Source organism: Apteryx rowi, unplaced genomic scaffold (assembly GCF_003343035.1).
Source record: "Apteryx rowi isolate R43461 unplaced genomic scaffold, aptRow1 scaffold_170, whole genome shotgun sequence".
NCBI lineage: Eukaryota > Metazoa > Chordata > Aves > Apterygiformes > Apterygidae > Apteryx > Apteryx rowi.
The window spans coordinates 273,683-298,771 of record NW_020447975.1 but is presented as its reverse complement, the minus strand read 5'-3'; the positions used below and the strand labels follow the sequence as shown (position 1 = coordinate 298,771).

Here is a 25,089-nt window from a genome sequence, read left to right as displayed (position 1 = left end):
GGGTTGGGGTTGGGGGGGGGGAAACGGGCACCGGGCCCCTTCCCCAGCCAGGTTGGGGTTGGGGGTGTGTGTGAAACGGGCACCAGATCCCTTCCCCTCCTCACCACAGTTCTATTCGTACCTGCAGCTTCTCATGCACCAGCTCCAGCCCGCGCAGTCCTGCTGCTCGCTCGGGAAAAATCGCCTGCCCCAACGCGCTGCCAGCCACGCGTCCCACGCTGCAGCGTGCACAGAGGTGACAACGGCACCAACTCCCCTGCCACATGCCACCCTCTAGGCTTTCCACTTCTTCGCACCACCGCCCTTCCCAGGCCGCAATGGCTGAGGGCAGCGGCGGTGCGCTTGGTAAAACTCGGATCTGCTCAGTGCATGGTAGCAAGAGTCAGTAATTTAGGCCTTGCCTTTTTAATCCAGCAATTCAGGCATGCATTTTCCATGCACAGAACTCAGGGATAACATGCGCGAGCACAGCACAGTGCAAATACAAAATCGCATCTACCAAATTCAGTCCTGCCTGAACACGAATCTTTGGGTTGAGTCCTGTGGTCTGGCATGGAGGAGCACATTAAATATGTTCCATCAGGCCTAAAAAATATAGCATGTGTATATTTTAGCCATACATTGAAAAAATTATGGAAGTACATTTAAATCTTGGTACTCTTGTGATTCTCTAATATCGCACATGTAATACAGTGAAACCAAAGCATTTTTAGGATGCAGAATCCAAATTTGAAACTACTGCAATCAGAATTTACTGCAATTAAGATTGAGAAATATATCTAGCTGAAGTCAGATGCAAGACTAGTAATATCTGCTTCAACTGTAACACTGTGGCCTACTGTTATTGATTAAGCCTGTGTCCTTCAAGAGATACTTCGGGAAAACCACATAGTGATTTTCCTAACCCTGAGGTACTGTTTATTGGTATCACACTTTTCCAGAGAATTTGGCCAAGGGATCAAAAAAACTCCTACTATCTATATGTAAATAGTGCATTTTAATAAAATGCAGTTAGCTCCTATAGAGTTTTATGTTAGAATACAGTCAAAGTTAAAAGGCAACCAGTCTCAATTCCAACATTCCCCATAGCCTATGTCATTTTGGAAGATGAAGGAAAACATAGTCAGAACAGTAACCTAGACATGACGTGGTTTAAACTCATCGACTGTGCTACAGCTGCATGAATTCACAACAGACTGATTAACAGGTAACTTCAAAGGCATGTTCCATCGCCTCACCTGAGCTCGACGCTGCCGCGCTGATCTGTGGCTAGGCCACCACGTCTCCCTTCTCCCTCCCTCCCTCCCTCTTCTCCCRGTTCCAGCAAAGGGCCAGCACCTCACCGTACACACGTGCTGCATGTGCTGGGAGCGTGATGGGGACACCAGCATCAGCTTTGTGCTGCAGCCTCTACCAGGGGGTGAATCCCTCCAAGAAGTCCTGGCTCTCCAACGAAATCAGATGAGTTGGAATATAGGATTAATGAGGGACTTGGGAAGGAGGGAGAAGTCCACACACACCCCTACATTTGACCCTTTGTCCAAAGCATCAGTGGTACTAGGTTAGTTGATTATATTGCGATTTACTTCTAAGTATGTTAAAAGAATCAAATAATATTGCCCATCATTAGCTACTACTTTTCAAATGATTGTTCTGGTTAACATATCACTTAGGAAAGAAGATGATGAATTAGAGGTGGTTGCAACTATTTTAAATTGAGAATGATTTAGTGCAGCAGTAATTCAGCTATTAGTCAATATTCACAGCAGTTGGTTAAAGTCCTGAAAGAATTTTATATAAAAAAGTGGTAGTAACAAGAGTCTAGGATTGCTCGTTTCTACCATAGCTAATAATATTCTCATAACGGATCTCTCTTGGCAAGTGATGGCTACTGAATGGTTAAATAGGATAATGTATCTGAAATATGAGGAATTATTTTCTTATTTAAATGTATATTGGAGAARTGCACTTCACAGAGAGTGCCTTGGAACATATTTCTTTACAGGGTATGGACACGACATTAGCACCTTTCTAAGATGAATTGCATTTAGTATTTTATATTTAAAAAGTCACCACTCTTTTTGTGACCTCTGTAAAGAAGCCACAACAGTCTGTTAAAACTTAATGGCATTTTTTCATCAGCTCTGGCATTACATGATGTGCAGCAATAGAAAAGGATTGCTGCAGAAATACAAGCAAGTTATGTGCACCCTTAAAATGAGGGGAAGAAAAGACACCATCATGAAAATGAGTTGCTATTCACAACTTCCATTAAAATTTCACTATTGCAATGGGACAGAAGGCATCAAAAAGATGTTTAAAATAAGCTTTCTACTCGATGGATAGTCTCAGAAAGTTTGATCAAGAGGAATTAGTACATCACAGGAATGGACATTCTCTGGGCAGTGATGATYGCAGCAAGGTATTTAGTTTGGCAGAGAATGCAGGGCTGATGCTGCCTGAGGAAAAATGGACTACAAGCATTTATATTTAAAGAACAGTGGGAATAGAATCAAGAAGACATTAGCAGGAACTGACAGAAAAAAAGCAATCTGTGGATACTGAAAAAGATAGAATCTGCACTGAAACCTGGCAGTGCAGACACAGTGACTAAATGCTATTTCTCACACTGTAGAGCTATTTCTAGGCTGTGAAAGAAATCCTCTAGGGGGAGTCAGAAAATTGTTTAAAAGATTTTTCCCTTTCAGTCTGATAATACCAAAAGACTGAGGGATCATGAGCCATTCCACAAAGAAAAATAGTAATTAAAGAACTCCCCTTCATTAAACGAGGAATATTTAGAGCACAGTAGAGACAAAAAGATGCACAGACCAAACAAACATTTACACACAGAAAGGCAGGCGCTGGTATGGCAAACTGCAGACCAAAAGGAAATCTGCCTCTCCAGAGGACTTCAAAGACGACGTTTTCACCTGTCAAGAGTTTTTTGGAAATAAAACCCCCATGCAAGCCAAAAGGGCTGCAGGGATGAAAGCCTTGCCGTGACACTGCCAGGGCGAGCGCAGCAGAACAAAGCGAGGGTGTGGGAGGCGCAGGGTCGGCCTGCCAAGGTCAGGCCTGTCAGTCGGCAGAAACGTAAGATATGCCATTTTAGAGCTGCCTGCATCAGCTTTTCCAAGTTCCTGGTTCAGCCACCAGATATATAAGTATAGTAAATATTTAATTAGAAAGAAGTATGGCCAACATAGCATCACTGCTTGTTTATGGAAGCATTTTAAATTATTTTAAATTGAAAAGTGAATTTAGCCCCCTTAAAAATTACAGCTGTTGTAAATCACTTGGAAAAAACGCAGTCTCACTTTTTTTCCTGAAAAAGTTATGAACAATTTCATTATAACCAGAATTTATTATCCACATTTTGACAGGACACTTTTAACCTATTGCAAAATTTATGTCTGTGATTTCACTAACACTTCTTTAGCTACTTAACTTTATGTATGTGAGATGTCCCAGGAAAATCAGTGGAAACGGATGTGTGTTAAAATGGGATTTCTGTTCCAGGAGAAATACTAGATATTTCTTCCTCTCTCTCTTTTTCTTTTTTTTTTAAATCAGGATGAAAAGTTGATATTGCAAAACTAACAAAATAAAAAATAGATGAGAAAACAAAAGTTTCATTTAAGATTCTTCAAAATGAATTTTCTAAAATGTTTCTTTCACTTTGATGTCTGTATTTCAAAACCGAGCAGAAAACAGACTGACCGAACTACTAGTCTGTGGCGTCCAAGGCACTGCTGTTGCTAGGGTGGTCTTATGTTAGAACCGGAGGCAAGGGGAAATGGCTGTTCCTGGCAGCACATTTGACAACAGTTGTCAAATCCCCCCTGTGAATACCCGGGCAATAACTCCTGCAAACCAGCGCCGCACCCACGGGGAAGGAAACTCTTAAGAATAGCTGCGACCAAATGGCAATTCCCTATGTGGCTGACAGAGTTGTTCCAAATGCGGCACCTGGCTGGAAATACTGAAATAAGAACCACTTCAAAATATTGAAAATAACAGTAACATCAGAAGTCTGAAAGTCAAACAAGACCTTTTATGCTATCAAACATAAAAACGAAATAGGAAAAGCAAAACAAAACATGGTTTCAATTTTTGAAGATTTTACATTTTTCCCAAACTTTACTGAAAAATCAACACATTCATTTTAGAAATCAGATGCTTTGATGGGAAACTTGTATAGAAGTATTTTGACCCACTCTAGTATAGTTCCTAAAATAAATCAGTGAGAACTTGGATCCTGAGATGTTCTTGCCACCAGAAAAACAATTGGAGTGGATATGGTATCCATTCCAGAGAAAAGATTTTGAAATTTTTACTGCTTTCCTCCAACAGTAAAATTTCTTCTCATTGAGAGAAGAGAATCGGCAGTTCGGCTCTGGCCTACCTATCTTTCAGTTCAGTTAAAACACAGCTAATTTAAAAAAAAATGTAAGGACATCCCTTTAAACCAGGTATCATTAAGGAGATGGATGGGGCTTGATACCGCTGTCAGGTACCTCTCAGCACGTGGAGTGCTTCCAGGAGTACTCCAAGGGCTAGGTGGCAGCACTTACGCAGGTTTTACAGAATTGAGAAACAAACAGAGAAGGATAACTTCGATGTGTAATGCTGAGCGTGCCACGCCAGGGGCTACTGCTGGTAGTCACATTACTTTTCACATGCTGATAGATGTAAGCTTAAGCACTAGCCTATTGCAATAGGTGTCCCATCCTCTTCCCCCCCTCTAGGCTCCCAGACAACCCACTAATAAGACATAGCTCTGTTCCCCCTCTGTAGATTATGCATCTGCTCATGAAGCACTCCATGAAATACCCACCTCCAAAAGTGCAAGTTTCGTGTATTGCACTGTTTCCGGCAGAGGACTCTGATTCAGAGGAGATTCCCCAAGAACAATCCGTACATCTCTCTCCATTGCTTTTACACTTTTACCTGGGGAACACCCAGCTACTAAAAGCGATGAGCAAGACAAAAGAACGGTCAGGTTCTTCTCCAAGACAGCTCCACGCACGCATCCCTACTGCCAGTGTGGCGCAGGCCGTGGGGAGCAGAGCTAGAGCTCTTGCTCAGTCTGCCTGCAAGTAACCGCTAGGAAACGCGGTGCTCAGGGCCTCTGCGCTCACCCTGCAATGCCCTTTCCCTGGTAGCACCGTGCCCACACATGCCATCAGCACCGATCAAGACAGCCCCAATGAGACCCATTCTGCACGTCACTCTGTCTTGATTTTCTACTTTATTGACTATGATACACTTGAAACGATCGCTGGATTGTCTGCCAAGCACTTCTTCCCTAAAATCCATTCCCCTCCCCTTCTCCCAACCAAAAAAACCCCCCCACCCCTCTCTACACCCACTTTTTCCTAAAGTGTTTTGTTGTAACTCTGCAGTTTCCTCTTGAGTAAGGGAGTTTTATGACGCATCTTACAGAGCACCTCCTACCTTTGCAATACTGTATAATTGGTAAAAGTAAGGCTTTGTCTATATACAGATTTTGTACCAATTCARCTAACTACATTTGTTTGGAAACAAATACAGTTAATTCAATAAAACTTGCTACTGTGAGTGCAATTATACTGGTATAAACATACTGCTATCATTCATGAAATCACTTAACTATAACRCTTATAAACAAAGTTAAATGTGCACAAAATTGTGCTTAAAACAGCTCTATATATGACAGACATATGGCTGACATTCTGAAAGTCTTAGTAAAGAGCATGTTCAAATGAACCCATCAGAGTTCTCAAATATAAACTAAGAATCCGAGATAAGAGGAACCCAGACACAGCATTAGTTCCAGCAAACACGTTCAGGCCTCAGCCCCTAACAATTTGCCTATACTTGAAATTTCTTGCAGGTCAGCTTGCTATTTTGTGTTAGGAAGTATCCTGTGTAGATAAACAAAACAATTTGTTAGGAAACAGCTGGTATCTAGAAGCTCTTACRAAACAAGTTTACTGGGACACAGAGGGAGTTTACTAGCAGTCACCCCCAACAGTTGCTGCACCTCTGCCAAATTCTCCACTGTATGTTTGACATAATAATTAGAATTACTTTTCTCTTTTCCCCCCTTGCTATTTGATTAAGTTGGTGGCAAAGCTGCTAATGTCTCTAAATTCCTGGCCAATCTACACCAAAGGAACAAAGGTACAAAACACACTCTCAGAGAGCTTGCTTTGACCAAAACAGAGATAAAAAGTGGAGGAACGGAGGGAAGGCTCCATAAAGCGYGACAGAAGAGAGGACAGAAATGGTCAGTACCTGGCAGGCACACCTGGTAGGGCTGACAGAGACGCAAGACTTTCCTGAATAACACGTTTGTTCTACACTCGCGAAGCAGGCTACAGTCTACATGCATCCAGGGGCCCTTTTCCTCTCAGAAAGAGGACTTTGTGTGTTCCCAGAGTTAGGAACCCTGCCARTCCCCCAATGGTGGTCAGACAGGCCGTGCATAACACTGGACAAAATACCTCCTCTTGTAAATGAGCTTTAAAACCTATTGTGGAAAGCAAAAAGCCAAGAATACGGGTCTCATCAGCAACCCTTGTGCAATTCAGGAACTCCACTGAGAGCAAACCAACAAACCCTCAAAMTATTCTCAAGTTCCTGTGCGTTACTCTGACAAAAATAACCCAAGTTGGGGGACAAACACCYTGTGGTCAGCAGTGCTGGCTCCATTATAAACAGCCCAAGTGATTTATCTGCCAATACCAAACTGGCTAGCTATGGACTTGCAGCTGGAGGGGAGGCAGTAGTAAATAYACGTAAATGTTGTGGGGCCACAAAGCAAGATCTGCACAGATTTCTGCAAAAGACATTCCTGAGAACCTGAATTTCTTTTACCATTGCCATATCTACAGCACTTCCATGTCCTAGAGACAGTTTTGTCCCCAAACTATCATTTGTTGCATGAATTTTCTCAAACAAAAGATCACAAAAACAAAGAAGTACATACTTCGCATCAGCCCCTCTTCTCAGGTGTCACAGGGTCAGGACCTATTGCCTAATTTTAGGTAAGCCTACAGCAGTCTGCTTGAACTTAGCAGTGTTAGGAAGGCAGTGCAGATGCACATTTCTTTCTCGCTGTTAGCTACAGCTCGTCTCTACCTTGCAAAAAATCAGAAAATCTGATAGCATGAAACACAAGGCATTGCAGGGATTGTTCAGTTTGACTTTAAGCCCAGATTTCAATTCCCCCCCCAGTACGACTTGTACAATATGCAGCACAGTAATTGTCAGATCACACACAACACAACACCACCCAGTGAACCATGAGATGGCTCATCAGAATGATGAGCACTTGTTTCAAAATGACACCAGGCTGTGTGGCTATACTGTTACCTTAAAAATAGCTTAATCATAACGTATCTMATCTATACAGTACAGACACTTTGCTCTCTCAACAATGGCTGAAAATTAATCCAAACGCTGAGACCTGTGGATGTAGCCTAGGAACTTCTGAAGGGAGTTTCAGATGCACAGTACTTTCAGGAATAAAGCTCTTAAATATCTTGAAGTCTTTGGACAGCACAGCCTATAGGAAGAGAAAACAGACATGCACAGCTAAAGTGAGAGTCGGCCTGCTCAGACAGAGAAAACATTCCAAATCCATTTATTTTGGGGAAAGATTAGATTTTTTTTTTTAAGGTTGTGAATCCTCCTTTTGTTTTTAGGGTATACAAAGAAAGTGTAACAGGTTACATTTTGTTTAAAAAGAACAATTCTGTTCTGCCTGCTGAGATCTTACATCAGACGCTGAGGTTCTCTCTCCTGTGGGGTACATGCAGTGAGAATCAGAAAGAGATGGTAGCAAAACTTGATCTGTGAAGGAAATTGCTTTACTGCAGGGGGTTTAAAATTATCTGGTATCTATTTATGTTTATTAACAGAAATACTTTGGGGGAAGCAGTGTTGGCTGAGACTTCAAATCCTTGCCCCTTCAAGCAATRGCTTGCAAAGCTCACAGCCCCCATTCCTGAGTTATCCACAGTCTCCCACAGTAAAAATGGAAGTCATATTTCTGCAAAAATAATGAGGGTTTCTTTTAAACCTTGTTTTTCAGGCATCATAGAAAAGATTAAAATAAAAAACATTACAAACCACTTCTTCCCATTCTGTTATAGGTCACAGCCAAGAACAGCAGCTTTTTGAGAAATATCCATAGAAATGACAGATCACAAAGGAATGAGAGAATTGGAGAAAAAAATGAAACAAAGATAGGCTCTATTAACAAGAAGGAAAAAATAAGACCTTAAAAGGAATTAAAAATATATTTTAGAAGTTTTCTACTTACCTGTTTTCCCACCCGCAAGCCCCCCCTTTTTTTTTTTTTAACTTTATGGTTTGCATCTTAACCAACTTTAGCGCTATTAAATAGTCAAAGAATTAGCTTTGGACCCATCTGTATATTAAAACATCTGAAGGAAAATTAGGCAAATAGCAGCTTTTTATTCAGAAGCCTAGCTCAATTTTAATAGTAGAACAGTGCCATTTACTTCCAGTCCCACCTGTTTTCCCAGAATCTCCACCCCATTAAACTTGCTTGGCAAGATACTGAGCGACAACATGCTTCCCCAATGAAAGACAAGTTAAAAATCACTTCATCATCAGAACATTCATTGGCAGGATATTCCTGAGAGTATTTCACAGCCTGCAGAGGAGTCTAGGAGCTGATTAATGCTTCCACAAGTATTACATGCACCTGATCTATACTTGTATCCCTTTCTGAGGACAGGAGGCCACAAGTCACATCTGGAGATATCTTAATGCTCATCACTCAGATAGCTCATTCACTCTGTTCCTTCTTCTCGCTCTTATTTGAGTGCTGTGGCTAGTCGCTCCTGTCATTCTTAAATCCTTTTGCATCTAGGGTCTGGCAATGATCAGTATCAGTGGAATGACAAACTTTGTAGAAGGGGATTGTAAATCGTATTACCTTTACATTTTCTAACAATAACATCGTGAAAAAGTCAAACTAATTACTTCTGCTCAGAAGCAATGCACCTTTAAATCACATAGCAATGGTAAAAAGAAATTTCAGTACAAAAACCTTAGGTACATATTTACGTAAAATAAAATTAATATTATAATTTAACAAACAGCTGGAATGGTTTTCTTTCCTCCGGATTTCATAGCATATGAATCCCTCCTGGTCCCAACTTGTGCACACTAATAATTTTAGCTTATTCTTAATCACTTCAACTTCTTAAAATCATGAATTGCTAGCAACACTTATCCTGTGCTCTATGCACATAGCCCCTAGGGAAAAGACAAAATAAAGTCTGCTTTGGGTTATATGTTTACTAAATGCATGAAAGATTAACAAACCCAGTTTCTGGAAATCCAGAGATGGAGAATTCCAAAGCCAAAAACATAAGATAAGACCCTGGAAACAGCAGTGGATATGACCAGAAAATTTGTAATGCTAACAAAGCWTTGCTGTAACGCATTTTTTTCTTGGGCAACAAGTTAAATCACTTTAATAACAAAAATGACATTCAYTAGACAGTCACAGTCATCTACACAAAGAGAAGACTATTTTGTTGTTGTTTTTGGAATATCTGACTATGTATATTAGGCAACGGTTTCATTTCAGTGCTAAGTTACAGGCACACTGACAGCCAAGTCRCATATACTTACCTCGAAGCAAGAGTAAATAGGGAGGATAAAAAACATGGTGCAACTTTGTAGCTGCTGTTTGAAGGGGAGGCTGTTGTCCAGAAACACATTTAATTTTCATTCTCCTACCCCGAAAAAAAAAAAAAAGGCTAAAATTCTCTCTGCCTAGCAAGTAGGAGAGTCTCTTCTTATTTGTATATGAGGTTCTGAGTGGGAATGACCTGGTTAATTCACAGCTTGTTTCTGAAGACTCCCCAAAACATTACTTTGCTCACTGATCTTCACTTACTCATGAGTCTACTGCATCTGAGGACGAGAGGGTCAAGCTTTGGCCGTGGCAATCCCAAGGATATGGACCCTTCTCCTCCCGCTCCACTTGCCCCTCAGGAARGCTTATTCCAGTTCTCCTTCTGTAGTGATTTGGAAGTCTGCAGACAGTTTCTGGTCTCCTGCTGAAGCGATGGTATCTGTCACATGCAAACTTGGACTTACTTTTCCTCATCCTCCTGCTGTCTTTTACTCTCCACRTAGGATGGAGATCCCTAAAAGATGCTGGCACAGGCTAGCAACAGAGGACTATTGATTTTTGTATTACCCCACTGAAAGGAGCTAAGTTGGACAGTAAACTACAACTCATCAAGAATTGATTTGTCAAGAGGAGGCTTACCTTGATAAACAGTGGTGTCTTGCAGGGATCTGAGATAGCAGATGATCAAAAAATCACCAGACTGAAACTGTGAAGTTATAAAAGGGCAGAAACGATTCATTTAACCACTYTGAGCTGAGGTGGACTTGCTTGTATCAAGACCTCAATGAAACATGAGGAATCTGACTTGCCTGAACACAGAGGGATTGCCAAAGACATTAAAGGGGACRGCAACACTAAGGATATCATGAGTCTTTCTCCCTAATTCCAACACTTTATCCCTCAGTTAAGAACAACGGTGTGCCTAAAGCCTTTCTATATCTGCATATTTGATCGTCTCGCTTCAGTTCCTCCTAAAATCTATGCTGTAAATCTGAGGGTTCCCACCTTCAGTTGCAGGGGGATTCTGCTGAAAGAGGATTAGACCACAAGAACAGGCAGCCGGACGGGGAGCTCAGGCGAGCATAACTGACAGACAGACCACACCTAAAAATACGTGCGCATCTAATCAAGACTTAAGTGGAGTGCCTAAACTTTTTTTTTTGTTAAAATTTCCGAAGCTTAATGCACAGGAAGACTCAGTAACAGGAACTAGTGGCAGAAATCTAAAGAACCCCCCCCATAAAAAAATGAAACATTCTCTGTAGATACTTCTACACTCCTGCCTCTCCTCACTGTGTCTGTAGTTTAGATGTTTCCAGATAGTAAGACATTGCTCCATGACTGTAAAGTGAACTTGCRATGGAAGGAGCCCTTCGCAGAAAAATCGTTATTCAAATAGTATCTCCTTTTGCTGAAAYTCATTCCCTAGTGCTAGCTTTCAGTCCCCACACGTGCTTCCTTCTCATCAGAGATGCTGAGCAAAGTACTGTGASTATTTACAGAATACTCAGAAGGAAGGTGGAAAGTTAGAACAATTTGAAGATTAAGTCAAGGGGAAGATGTTTTGCTGGTGACTGTGAAAACTCAAATTAATTGGTGACCTGCTGTCTTCATTTTAGAGGGGAAAAAAAGCCACCTTCAGTATTCTCCCCTAGCTAGTAATACATCAAAATCCCTCTTTTTTACCTCACAGAGTAAAAACCAAAGGTTATTTATATTCATGACAACAAATAATACTTTCCTTGTACTAGGACTTTTCCTGCTACTGGTACTTACCTTCAGTAACCTGTATGCAGAGATGGATCTTTTGATATATGTGACCATATATGTTTGAGTGTTTTGAAAGTTCACAAACAYACTAATTAATAAAAAATGCTCAGATTATTTGACTTATTTGTATAATCACTTATCATAAACTTGTGCGTGAATTAGACAGGGGCGCAGTAAAACAAGTACAGGTTATAAAGCAGAATTTGCATGATGAGCACGTACAGAATCACAGAATGGTTGAGGTTGGAAGGGACCTCTGGAGATCATCTAGTCCAACCCCCCTGCTCAAGCAGAGTCACCTAGAGCACGTTGCCCAGGATCGTGTCCAGGTGGATTTTGAATATCTCCAAGGAAGGAGACTCCACAACCTCTCTGGGCAACCTGTTGCAGTGCTCTGTCACCCTCACAGTGAAGAAGTTTTTCCTCATGTTCAGATGGAAATTCCTGTGTTTCAGTTTGTGCCCGTTGCCTCTTGTCCCGTTGCTGGGCATCACTGAGAAGAGTCTGGCCCCATCCTCTTGACACCCTCCCTTCAGATACTTGTACCWGTTGATAAGATCCCCCCTAAGCCTGCATAGGGGGGAGGTTTGTGTTTTGAGCTTCATTCAGAGCACATACAGAATGCTGAGATGCTTTGTACAGTTATTATCTGAAAAGTCTGACCCTGCAATGAATGACACTACAAAAGAAAGCCAAATTATCAAAACTTTTTTTTCCCAGCATTGTAAATTCAGTCGTGTATTTTGCACATCTGATTAAGTAGCCAATCTGCTGCTACGTAAGCAAAGAATTTGTGATCCTGTTTGTACAATGCTGAACTCCAGCGCACAAGAGGGCGAGCTGTGAATATTCTGTGGAGCTGATTTGATTAAATTGTTTTTTTTTGTAATAGCATTTCTGTAAAGTGCTTCCATTTACCCAGACCTAAGTTTAGCTTAAACAGAAATAGGAATACATGATCTGTATGAGGAAAAACCAAGTCAAGTCATACTTGTGTGCGTATGTATACAAGTGTGTATGTGTATAAAATAAAAATATATAATAAACATAATTATGTTAATAATTATGTAAATCATATATATACACACACACACACCAAGATATAGGGCCTAACCAGACTGTTTCATTCGGAAGTGAGGTTTCTTTATGCTCAGCAGATGAAAAATCCTTTTGAAATATACAATATTTAATAGCTACCACTCAGTCCTGGGTTTTTCATTTTAAATATGACAAAAGCAAATAACATTTCTTTTTATTTTCCAATATCCAGAACAGTAGTACTGCACTCAATATGGATAGTGATTAATAACAAGAAGTCTTTCCTCTCTTTTTCTATTCAGATCTTTTCTGTCTACGCTGTCATTTTTTTCAGTTTGAGAACCCTTGTGAGATTTGCTGTGTCCATTCTTGGCACAGTTTGCTCCTCACCCATCACAGCATCCTTAGATGTTGTGGGCATGAAGGCTGGATTTCAGTCTCCTGACCCATAGACTTCAAAGTACCATCCTGACATACTTATGTTTCTTTATGTTGTCTCTAAGGCTCAAGACTCAGCAATGAAACCCAGATTCCTGGTATTATAAGTGAGACCCAGCTTGAAATAGATCAGAAAAGTGAGTACAATCGTAATTATTCTTATCAGCAAGAATTAAAGGAACAAGTCCAGTAAAGAACAATGAAGATTATTCTTGTAATGGATTTCATGGAGGATGTAGGAGCTTCACTTGATGTTCACAAAAAYGAAAGCTGAAAAGGGATAAAATTCCTCCCTCTACATACCCAAGGGATAAGTATCAGAGAAGCAATGCTATTTAACCTAACAGACAATGTTAGTGCAAGGATATATCCAAACCAGCATGAAAAGATTAGATGGCTTCTATCCACCAGAGGGTTTTGAACAGCCTCAGGACCTTTTCCAGTTCTGTGTTTCTAGTTCAAGCCAGAGCTGCAAGCTCCTTGCGCTGATCACACTTCCCTCTACGAAAAGTTTTGCACTGACATATTGGACTATCCAGAGTGAGACCCTTGTTCAGGAAAAAACCACAACTACTTTCCATTACTGCTACTTCAACCACATAAATACTGGACTGAAAGAATGAGCTAGATGGCAACGCTGCGGAATAGAATCTACTGGCTGTTGAGAAATTACAAGGTGGTGAGCATGAGTCAACAGTACCACACGGGGGTGAAAGACAAACATAACCCCAGGTCTCAGCTGGTGAGCAGCACTCCGCTTTGGAGTGCTATCCCTTAAGAAAGGGTTGGATCAAATGCAGACTACCTACAGAAAACCAGTAAGGATGATCAGACATTTAGAAAACAATTTACAAGGAAAAGTTGAAGAAACAGAGGTGGTTTGCCTGACAAAAAGACCATGAAGTCTTCAAGTACTTGAAACAAAAATGTTAAATTAATTAATTAATTAAGAAATAGCTTGTTTCTGTTCATGGCCCATGTAAGAAGAAATGGACTTTAYATTGCAGCAAGCAAGATTCAAGTTAAACATTATAAATAGCAAGGACAGCAAGGTAGTGGAACAAATTATTGGGGAGCAGAATCTCCAATACCAGATATCTCTAAGAAGAACCCATACATCTGTTAGGAGGAATGGAAGTGTAGTTAACCCTGCCTTGCAGGGAAGTATAAACCAGATGACCTTCCACACTTACGATTCAGTGTTTGATTACTGCATATTCTACCATTAATTATTTATTTTACTTTAATGTCCATAAGGCCTAGCCACTGACTCATGCCAAATCCTGGGATAGGATAAACATAAATGACAACAGTCGAATTGACAGATAGGGAGGCCCAAAGAAACAGGAAGACAGCACTGATGGTTCCAAAAGCATGACAGCAAATAACTGTGAGGACTTTTATAGCCGTTACAGAAAAGCAGGAGAAGGGGATGTTTATGGGGAACTCCTCCTTGTTTGAAAATAATGGTTTGAAATGCAACAGGCAGACAATGGAGGCTGGCACACTATACCAAGCAAAAGCGGTGGCTGACTCTAAAGTGAGGCAATAAGAAATAAGGCTGTGTAGGATCTGAGGTAAGGAGAAATACTTCCTACTCAAAGCATGAGACCAGAGCACCAAAAAAGGGATGAAATATCAAACCACTATCTTGCACAATGCCCTCTGCAGCATTGCTCTGTATGGATGTGACACATGACATTTATCAAGCCTACAGAAAAGTATATTCAAATGAGTGATTAACTAGATGGTGAGATGTCAGAGAAGTTTTACGTGTGTGGATGGCTAAAGGTCTCATTTCTGAGATCTCACGTAGAAAGAAAATGGAAGTTTAGACAACCCTACTTAAGATTAGAGAGAAGCTTATTTCAAAGATGATGCCCAATTTGAATTTACATGGTAAGGAAATAAGGCCGCTTTATCTGCTGTGACTGAGATATCACTGATCAAGGAGGACCGACAGAAGACGAGGATCTCTGATTTAACTGTGTGATGCATAAGCTGATGCCTAATTTCCATAGACAATGTCAGAAAGACAACACGAGATCTTAAATTTGAGCAGAAAACAGAACTAGGTAGCAACTGAAGTACTGGTTTGACCATTAGGTTTGTGCTTATGCAAAATGAGAAACAGAGGAAGCAAGAACAAGACACTTTTTTGATTATCTACAGAAAACCAAAAGAGGGACAAAGATGACATGGTGAAGAAGCATCCAGGAATGTGAGAAAAGAACTGGTGGCAGTCGCAGATGCCATGGGAAAACACAAGTCACAAAGAGCATGACTGCTAGTGGCAAAAGCAAGATGATTGAACAAATTTCTRTTTCTAACAGTGGAGACTCTTGGTCCTCTTATTAGAGAATAAATATATATTTATTTTGGCTTTGCACCCCATTGTATATTATAGACTGAGAAGTGTAAGTAGATTTAAGAAAAGCAAGTATCATAACAATTTCCGAGATAATGAAAGTTCTGGTTTTGACTTGAACATCACTACAGTTGAGCCATGAATTATAATTTTCTTATCTCAAATGATTTAATCAGGAAAATAATCTGTCTCAGAACAGAATAGACAACTGAGCCACGTACCAAATTTAGCAGCACATTACTTGTTAACCCCCAATATTCACCATACAAACACTTGTCTTCCAGAGGACTGCTTTCACCTGCAATTTTATAAAAGGCTGAGGCACCACATGAACCTCAAGAAGTAAAATAAAGTGCATACCAATAAACTTGAAAACACACTGCATCTTTCTAGAGGGCAGGAAACAAGACAGTCGTATTATCATTTATATATTCTAGACAATTCAAGCAAAATCTTTTGTTCAGATTACAGAACTCAGCTGTGTCAATGRAATTGCTCTGATTGAACTAATTTGATTTCAATTATTCAAATCTGCTCTTGAACAGTTTTGTATGATATTCAAGAGACTGAAGACTTCCTTTGTAAATGGAAGTGTGTGTGTGGGGGGGGGAACAACAAACAAACTGGCTGTTACCCAGGAAACAACAAACGTGTAATAAAATTCTGTATACTGCTCTAGAGAAACGTATCTTTTCATAAAGGCCTCCATTTACTGGAGTGGTATATGAGGCACTTGCTGCATTAGGATCCTCCTTCCATGAGAGGGTAAGTAGTAACCCTCACTCTGCAGTCTAAGTTAAAACTGACTTTTATCAAAGTCCTGTTTCATCCCCAAAGCTACTTTTGTGTTAGTAGACACAAAATGTGTGTGAACTACAGCTTTATAGGACACAGAGTGCACGGGCTGTTTGTAGAACTCCCTTTTGCTACCCAGGAATTCCATAACCACCTAGGAGGGAAAACAACAGGATGTGGACTCAAGAGGATTAGGATTCTCAAATATTTCCAAAACTGTTATCTTTTAACTAACTGGCAGGCCAGATCTCATGCCTGATGTCTACCAGTAGCTGCTGTATAAACTAACAGATCGTTCTTTATCTTCACTGTAGAAGTTGAAATGTAAGTGGCATACGAGCCAAAACCAAAATGCTCATGAAGCCAATGGCAATAATTCCATTAACTATAGTAGAAGCCAGGTTACCGCATCCAGTACATGTTCAGCCTCCTATTTAGCACCAGTTCATTATTGCAATACATCACTTCCACCTTAAAGGCATTAATGGTGCAGATACATAAGAATCTTGCTTCATAAGGCTCTACAAAGTCCCTTCTACTTTATCTTTACAAGTAACTTGGTTTTGATAATAACTTCTAGGCTACAGAATTTACTTCTTTCCCACTCTATTCTGTCTTTGAATAAAGAAAGTATCTGCACATTCCAGCACAAGTCAAAACTTTAATTTGTTAAATAAGTTTTTCATCTTCATTCTGTATGTCTTAAAAGAAGCCGCATTTATTTTTGTAACTGGGCATAAAAATGATAGAAGAGACCTAGTACACTCGAAGATTAGCCTGCATGTTTAAAAAGCACCAAGTATTTTGGGATGGATAGCAGGGGTGACTTAACAGTCAGTTAGGATCAAGTTCTAATCTATCTTTTTTTTCCCCACAGGATGTACGTATCACTTATTCCACCTCAACTTACCTATCTACAAAATGGATGCAAATCTTACTCCTAGTTTGTACATCTCATGAATATTTCTCATGGTTAACACAGTTATTGGCTGGATCTGCCTCTGACTCAACAAGTTCTTGGACCATTAGAAATATTACAAAACCCTTTTTCAGAGAGCTGGCTAAAACAGAAGTTTCATATCCTCTGGTCACGTGTGACTGACCTTAAAGTTTAACAATGGAATAATTTATTTATGTGACTGGGTATAAAAGTGGTTGATGCACAATATACAAAACCCACGCATTAGGCAAAAAAAAAAGTCACAAAGAAAAGCAGAGAAACTAAGTGACTTAAAATGTATTATTTGTTAAGCTGCTTTGGAAACTGTGAAGAGTTAATTGTTGAGGAAAAGAAAATCTCAGAGATGAACTGATCACTTCTTACACTAGCTGAAATTGTACTTCTCTTTTTAAAACTATTATTGTTTATAGGTTTTAAAAAAGGATTAYTTTAAAAAATAAGCAGTTCCCTCCCTGGTCTCCATATTGGAAAAAGGCCAGAAGATGGCATGGAAAAAGGATTAAGCTATCATTTTCAGGCTTGGATTTTTTATTATAAAGGAAAAAAAAAAAAAARAGCCCCACACACCCACACCCCCCACACACCAACTTGGGGCAAAATACATTTTGTAGAGAATCTTATTTTTGAAAACACCATTAAAATTACAAATGCATTAAAATACCACCCTCCTCCTCATATTCCATTCAGGCCCTTGCCTGTGTTACCAGGGCCAAGTCAACATACCTTCCACCTGCATGGAGGCTGTTCTGCATTTGAGCAGGGCACACACATAGCAGAACCAACACCAAAGCAAGTAGCCAGGCTGTTTCAACTAATCGCCATTCATCATTTTGTCAGGACAAACTGATAAACATCTGTGACAAAGAAAATATGCAAGATATCTTCCACAAAAAGGTCACTTTATTAGGGCTGAGCCCCAATGYATACATATATATTTCAGACATATGAAAGCTACAGATGAGCTAAATGACTTACCACCACTCTGTCTGCAGTCAGGAAGTGTTYGGAGGAGTACAGGGAGTTTTCTTGCTCTATAGTACAGCTCAGTTCTGGAGTTTTACTGTAGGACCAATATTTTGCTTGAATTTAAGTCTGTAACAATTGTACTATAGCAATCAACAGGGGAAACAAGTCAGGAATGCTTATAGACTATTTTCATGAAATAAGCAACAATCTTGTGATAACATGGTATACAGGAACTTTTGACTCCTATTTACCTTTCTGCTGAATCAAGCCACCAAAGTCTTTACTCAAGAATGCCAAACAAACCAAAGGAGGTAAATTCTTAAGAAACAGGAGGTGGAGATGACAAAAATAAAGTGACAGACAAGTGAAACGTTGAGAAGAGCAAGACCTTGCAATTCCTTGAAGAGTATGAGGAAGAAAATGAAATTGGGAAGGTTTCCCCAGACGTGTACATGTCTGTATGTAGATGATACCCTGAATAGCTATGAAGAAAGCCAAGTATTTACTTACATGGGGCAGAATAATTATTTCTATTGCACAGATGAAATTTTATGATGTTAATGCAGATGTAGGGGCTAGATAGTCAAATAGATCTGCTCCACCCGTAAAATTCAGAGTTCCTTAATTCTAGACCCATCTTTAATGCTAGCCTGTTGTATAACCTTTGGCAATTCACTTTAAGTAGAAATTGCACTTATCTTTTGTGTGCTGGAAAAGTGAGTGTTGATGATGCGTGATACGTTAATGAGAGAAAATACAATAATATTATAATATAATAATAGTATAATTATAATATAAAAATATTTTTATGGTATGTATTTCAAAAGCACTCCCCCACCCCTCCCAAAATATTTTTTCTCATTTGAACTAAAAATGTGTATTAAAGAAGCCTGTGTCTAACAGACTATTTCCCCCCACACACACCCCTCTTTTTTCCCCAAGATCTCCTTATCCCCAAATTCTATTTTGGAACAGATCTGAAACCTTTCATCAACACAACTGGAAAAAATATTAATACTTCAAAAGTCTGACCTACATTTTAAGGAAGTGACAAATAGAAAGTATCATCACAAAGAAAAGGTGAAAATCTTATTTATTACAATACAGAAACAAATGTACTACTGAAATAAAACATTATGTATTCAAAGTGCCATAATGGTGTTTATATTTAAGGTTCTTTATTTCTTGCCTGAATTTATTTGCCAAATTTGACTAATTATCAGAAAAATTCAGTCCACCTGAATCTCAGTCCTTTTATTATTATTTATAGAAAACTGAAAACAAAAAAAATCTTGCCATCTCTAATTCCAAAATTTTAGTGCAGCCCAAAACTTATGCAAATCCGGTGAAGCTTTGATGCCAGTTTCGAGCTTTGCAGAAATAGCTCCATTCGCTTACACTGGTTTGAAGTTGGCAAGTGGAACAAGATACTACACTTCTGCTGCTCCCATCTTTATCACTCACACTACAACCAATAGAGCATTGGACATGACAGATTTTTTTAGTACTGGCAGAAGTTACTACAGCAGCTGCACTGGTAATTACGCTGGTAACTGTGTCCTATGAATCACATTCCTCTTGAAGTCCCCTGCCCAAGAACTGTCCTCACTTTCATCTTCACTACTTAAACTGTCAGACCTGAAAGCACTCACATCTACCACAGCAAGTTTAGTACAATACGCCCTTTCTACAGTAGGTGCTTCCTATTTTGAGTGTAAGAAAGATATACACTTTGTTCATTTGAGGCACTTTCACTGAAWCAAAACCTAACCATTGCATAAGTTATAAAATCTATAAGTACTTTTTTTTTTCCCTTCTTTCTCCCTGGATAGAGTAGTACCAGTCAAATATTGCTGAAAGTTTTTTTTAAAGTCCTAGTTAAACCATAAGACTCCTTTAGCTTCAACTACATTCACAGGCCTGAAAGACCAACAGTAGTAAGAATAGCTGAATACTCAGTTACAAAATATGTAATATGTATACAAAAATCTGGAATTGTTGCTCTTCACTAACCACATAATTATTTTTCATTGGTTAAACTCCATAGAGGAATCTTTATGATAATAATATGAAGTATCACAGCCATAGAAAAAGCATTTATCTGTGATGACATCAGCCTATCTTCATAATAATAAAATGATTAATGCTTCAGAAAAGAAACACAAAGAAATTTGCCAGTTTATATGAAGAATGACTTGGTTACCTAGAGAACATCAAAGGATAAACAAGTATTCTTTTCACAAAAAGGGACAATATACAATGTATCTGTTTAAAAAAAATCCAAATCCTGTCCTAAATACACCACAAGTACAACAAACATTTTTGGCAGGAAACAGAAAACATATCTTACAACATAAAACTAGGAAAAAATGGTGTACTGCAAAAGACTGCAGAAAACTTTTAAAAAAATGGTGTACAAATTGTGGAAATTTTGCAAATAGATATCGACCAGTTTATTCTTATAGACCAGTGAAAGCATGTGCAACTTCATTTCTTCCCTTCTTTTGTTAAACATTATGAACTTCCAGGCTTCACTGGCCTGCCTGATATTATGCAGATGAAAAGGGAGATAGCATGCTGCAGTAAACTCTGGAAAAAGGGCAGTTTTAACACCTACCGGAAATAATATAATTGCATGCTAAAGACAATTAATGGGAGGAGCACTCTTAGTCTGAGAAACCAGTACGTGTGATGCCACTGTTAATTTATTACCTTCTGATACATGTCTTCAATGTGGAACAGGTGAAGTACACATTCTTCTCCCAACACCACGAGTACTGCTAATAGGCATTACGGATACGACATGAAATAAAGCAGTGATGGCAAACCCCTGGCACCACAGGCAAACACAGCCCCGATAGCTTTGAGCTGGCAGCGGTGACAATACTTCCACAAACAAGCGTAGGCACCAGAGGTAGCAAGGTGTGCTATTGCTGCAACAGGGGGGAAGAAAAAAAAAATCCCCCAAACCCCAACATCCTACACGTACAGAAGCGTAGGAAATCATAATAAGAAACAYAGGAAGACTAGTCATTGTTATTGTAACGCTATGTTCACTTAAAAAATGTTTTTCATTAACATGCTGCCTTCTGTGTAGAATCCTGAAAAATGTTTTTTAAACCATATTTACTTAAATTTCACTGAACAGAGGGTTTTTTTACATAGTATCCCCACATTACAGAGAGGGAAAAATGAGATGCAAAAGAAAATGTTTTTTCCAAGAAAGCCTGAGGCATAATAAAAGGAAACTTGAAACAATCAGTCATGCTATTCCTCAGTAGTGGACTTAAGTCTTAAAAAAAAAAAAAATAGAAATCAGAATCTTTTCTCATTTTTTTCACTGGATGGATCCCTCTTTCATTGTACTTTTTTGCCAGCATTTCCCTCTGGAATGCCAGGGAGATGACAATCAAAATAGTGCAGAGTATCCTAATTCCTCCTTATATACGATTTTGCAAGTTTAAGAGTATTTCTGCAGAACACACTACAGTATATTAGTTCATTCCACATACAAATTAATTTCTTCTTCACCTAGTTTGTTAAAGTAGTTCTTCCTATTCTACACACTGCTTTAAATAACCTTTCTGCATTCCTTATCTGAGCTTCCCAGTTGTATATTAGTCTCTTATTTGAAACATAACTAGAAAATAGAACATTGTGACACAACTATGCCATATTTGCAAGCAATTAATGCAGAAACCAATGGGAATCATTCACATGCCAGAGCAATTATACACCAGTCCCAGAAGTCAGTACTAGAAATCATATTGTTTTGAACTTGTCCAACTCCCTCAAAGGACTGATTACATCAAGAATTCTGAGCAAATAACAGCAGACAAGAACATCTCTGAATCTAAATTTGACCCTCCTGCTTGTACCTTGCTAACCACTATTGACCTGTTCATTGATAAGTTCACTTAAAAAAGTGAACTAGAGACAAAAGGCACAGTACAAACATCCAAGCCTCTTAAAATGGTGCTAAGCTCCAGTGCTTATTTGCCCAAAGACTTCAGCTTTTTATTTTCCCTTTTTTTTTTAATTCTGTCTACAGCACTGCCATATTGATTTTAACGGTCTCAGAGTGTAAATTTGTGTTGTCAGAAAACTTAGTTATAGTTTCCCCATACACACTTTTGTTCCTTCCCCCCAGCATTCCTTGTTACCTGTGATCAATATCATCGTAATTTCCCCTTAATGACCAATTATCCAGCTACACTGGGGGGTGAGGGCAGGGAAGAACAGCAGTTTAAGAGCAGAATTTTCTCTTTCCAGTTACCGTATCTACATACACAAGAAATGACTGAAGAAGATGTTACACAAAAAATGAAGGAATGCATTGTTTAGATGCAGCAGGGACAAATAATACTCCTTTGTAGATCAGCTGATATCTTACAAGCCACAAAAGCCAGTCAGGAGCTCACTTCAGCAAATGTTCAACTACCCAGTAACTTTCTGACATGAGAAATTCTACTGACTTCTAGTATGAACCATATACTTAGGGTGTAGCTGCAGTACTTCATGTTAAAAACAAAACAAAAACATGCACAGAACTATGTAGCAAAATACTAGTTCTGGATGAAGTGACCTAATTGATCAAACCAGCAGCAACACTAAATAGCTCTTAATGCTAGATCAGAATATATCTAAAAGATAATCATATAGAAGCACATGAAAACCTAATTCAGTTCCAGCAATAACTGAAGAACTTCAATATCTTTTAGAATGAGTATTTTTAATATTTTAAATTTTGGCCCAGGATGCTGAAGTATGATGGCTAGTTTCTACATGCAAACCTGCATTTACAATTCAACATCCACATAATTATTTATAGACTATTTTGAATAATGAGGAAATTGGACAAGTATGGGAACCATGTACAAAACTAAACATTAACTGTAGCGAATCTTACACTCACAGTATTAACTTCTTTGTACTCAAGGTTTGAAAACCTGAACATACCAATAGGAATGGAGAATATTTTCATCTTTCAATGGGAGACTAACCAGGGATAACTAAAAACTAGTTTCCCACTACTATAAGCAGGACTTTTGCTGCTCAGCTGTTAAGACTCTGACAAGACAGGATTCCATATATCTCGCTAGCAAAGCGTGTCCCGATTAACGATGTCTATAACAGATAGAATTGACAGCTTTATTCATGGAAAGGCATAATAAAAAAACACCTCAACTAAGGCTTAATTTTGCTTCATCAAAATGCAACAGTTTCTTCCCCTATCACAAAGGGAAGAAAACTGGATCCTTAATTTAAATGGCATAATCATATCAATCTTTTAAACTGATTTACTTTTTCTTTTATCCTAAATCTAATAACTAATTCACTGACCAGGGATTTAAATTTTTTTTTTTATTTATTTTAAGAAAGCTGTACCCGCAAAAGTGTTATTTAAAATGCATTTACCACTGTCATAGGTTGCTTAGATATTTAGCCTTTGGAACATTTGCTTTCATTTTAGCTCTCCCAACAGTTTTCAAGACTTCTAAAATTCCTGTAGTAAGAGTAGTGTGTGCATGCATGGGGCAGAGGGGAAGTCAACACCTTTAAAAAAAATTTTTTTTGAATAAATTTCACTCAGTATTTTGGAGGAGAACAATTTACAACTTTATACAACTTTACATATTCAAATATAATTTGAACTTACAACTTGTTCTCACTTGAGAGGAAACGAAGAAGAAAGCATTTCTGCATTCTCAGAAACTTTTTTTTTTTAAATGATGCTGGTTTAGTTAATTCTTACAGATACTTGGTTTCCATGATAAAAGCTCTTTTCCAAAGCTCTTTTTCTTCGCCTGTGCCATTAAAACCTCCAGACCAAACCTTCCTTTGTGAAGCCTCAGCCCAAGGGCCGCTTTTGTTCACACCTGAAAAGAAGAATTTAAAATAGAGCAAAAATAAAATTCATGTTAATCCAGAAGTCCTAAACACTTTACAAACTTTATGTTTTAAAGCAATTGCCCTAACTTTTGTTCTGGTGAAGCCAGTGCCACAGAACAGTAAGTAAAATGACTTGTCCAAGGGCAGAACACGCCACAGACAAAGCAGAAATTCAAGGGCTCTAACAGCTAAATTTATAAGAGGCCCTAAATCACCACAAAAATATTAACCTGTTGCAGAATACCTGTGATACCACCTACAAGTTACATTTGTTTTTACCTTAAGCTGGATCCAGCTTGACCTTTCTCCCAACTCACAGAAACACTCCCACAGAATTTGTGCTTAGCTGTCAACTGCGTTACAGTTTATCCACAAACGATGCAGGTAAAAACAGACCAAAACAAGAAATTCCCCACCCTACGCTGCAAAGTATTTTGGCAAGCCAGACGGTTTCCCAGCAATTCTCGTCTTCTTGCTAGCACTGAACACCAAGCGCTTCGAAGGACTCGTACGGATTTGTACGGCCCTCAAGCCTTCTCTGACCACCCGAGGCGAAGGCGAGGTCAACATGTCTACGGGAAGGCCGGCCGCTCCGCACGAAGGGATGAGCCAGCATCGCGCTAAGCAAACGAAGCACGTTTTATCCGTCACCCGCGAAGCCCGGCGAAAGCGGTCCCGCACGTGCGACGAAGCCGGTCCGGAGCGCGACGCAGCACGCGAGCGAGGGGTTTCGCCGCCGTCGCGACGCTGGTGGCTCCGAGGCCCGACGCCGGCGGCGAGCCTTGCCAGGGCATATTTGGCAGCTCGTTTCAGAAAGCTGCCTGGCAAAGGACACGGGAGAATACACCTCTCGTTGGCAACGCAGGCCCTTCCCCACCGCCGCCGACGGGACGCGGGCGAGAGCGGCGGCAAGGCCGGGGGCGACGCTTTCCGCTCAGGGCGGCCGCAGGCGCCTCCGCTAGAGCAGGAATGGCCCCTCCTGGGATTTCTCCGTGGGAGGAAAGGCTCGTTTCCCCCCTCGCTCCCCACGAGGGTCGTTTTCCTCCCCCCTCGCTCCCCACGAGGGTCGTTTCCCCCCCCCCGCTCCCCTGCGCGCCCTCAGCAGCCCGGGCCTCTCCGCGCAGCAGCCCCTACAGCTTGCGCAGCCGAAAATAAAGAACGAGGGTGGGCGCGAGGCGGCCCCAACGGCCCCGC

At 39.8% G+C, this 25,089-nt stretch overlaps 2 long non-coding RNA genes across 24 annotated transcripts in view; both read right to left on the bottom strand.

Annotated features, from left to right (window-relative positions):
• Nucleotides 1–3,608, bottom strand: part of LOC112963588 — a 7,521-nt gene extending 3,913 nt beyond the window's left edge. The window contains exons 1-2 of the long non-coding RNA XR_003252656.1: nucleotides 1,344–3,608; nucleotides 122–585 (exon numbers count right to left, since the gene is read on the bottom strand). This is a non-coding gene — a long non-coding RNA (uncharacterized LOC112963588). The remainder of the gene's footprint in view (nucleotides 1–121; nucleotides 586–1,343) is intronic.
• LOC112963587 overlaps nucleotides 1–25,089 on the bottom strand; it is a 34,503-nt gene that overhangs the window by 9,040 nt on the left and 374 nt on the right. For 2 of the 23 annotated variants that reach the window (XR_003252655.1, XR_003252654.1), the window contains exons 2-8: nucleotides 23,663–23,882; nucleotides 18,013–18,143; nucleotides 17,761–17,891; nucleotides 10,307–10,373; nucleotides 9,929–10,106; nucleotides 9,661–9,764; nucleotides 7,363–7,555 (exon numbers count right to left, since the gene is read on the bottom strand). This is a non-coding gene — a long non-coding RNA (uncharacterized LOC112963587). Of the gene's footprint in view, nucleotides 1–3,660; nucleotides 3,977–4,035; nucleotides 7,585–8,722; nucleotides 8,894–9,660; nucleotides 9,765–9,928; nucleotides 10,107–10,306; nucleotides 10,374–17,760; nucleotides 17,892–18,012; nucleotides 18,144–20,715; nucleotides 20,784–23,662; nucleotides 23,883–24,174; nucleotides 24,897–25,089 lie in introns of those variants that run through there. The other 21 variants (XR_003252642.1, XR_003252634.1, XR_003252647.1 and 18 more) reach the window with 21 other exon arrangements.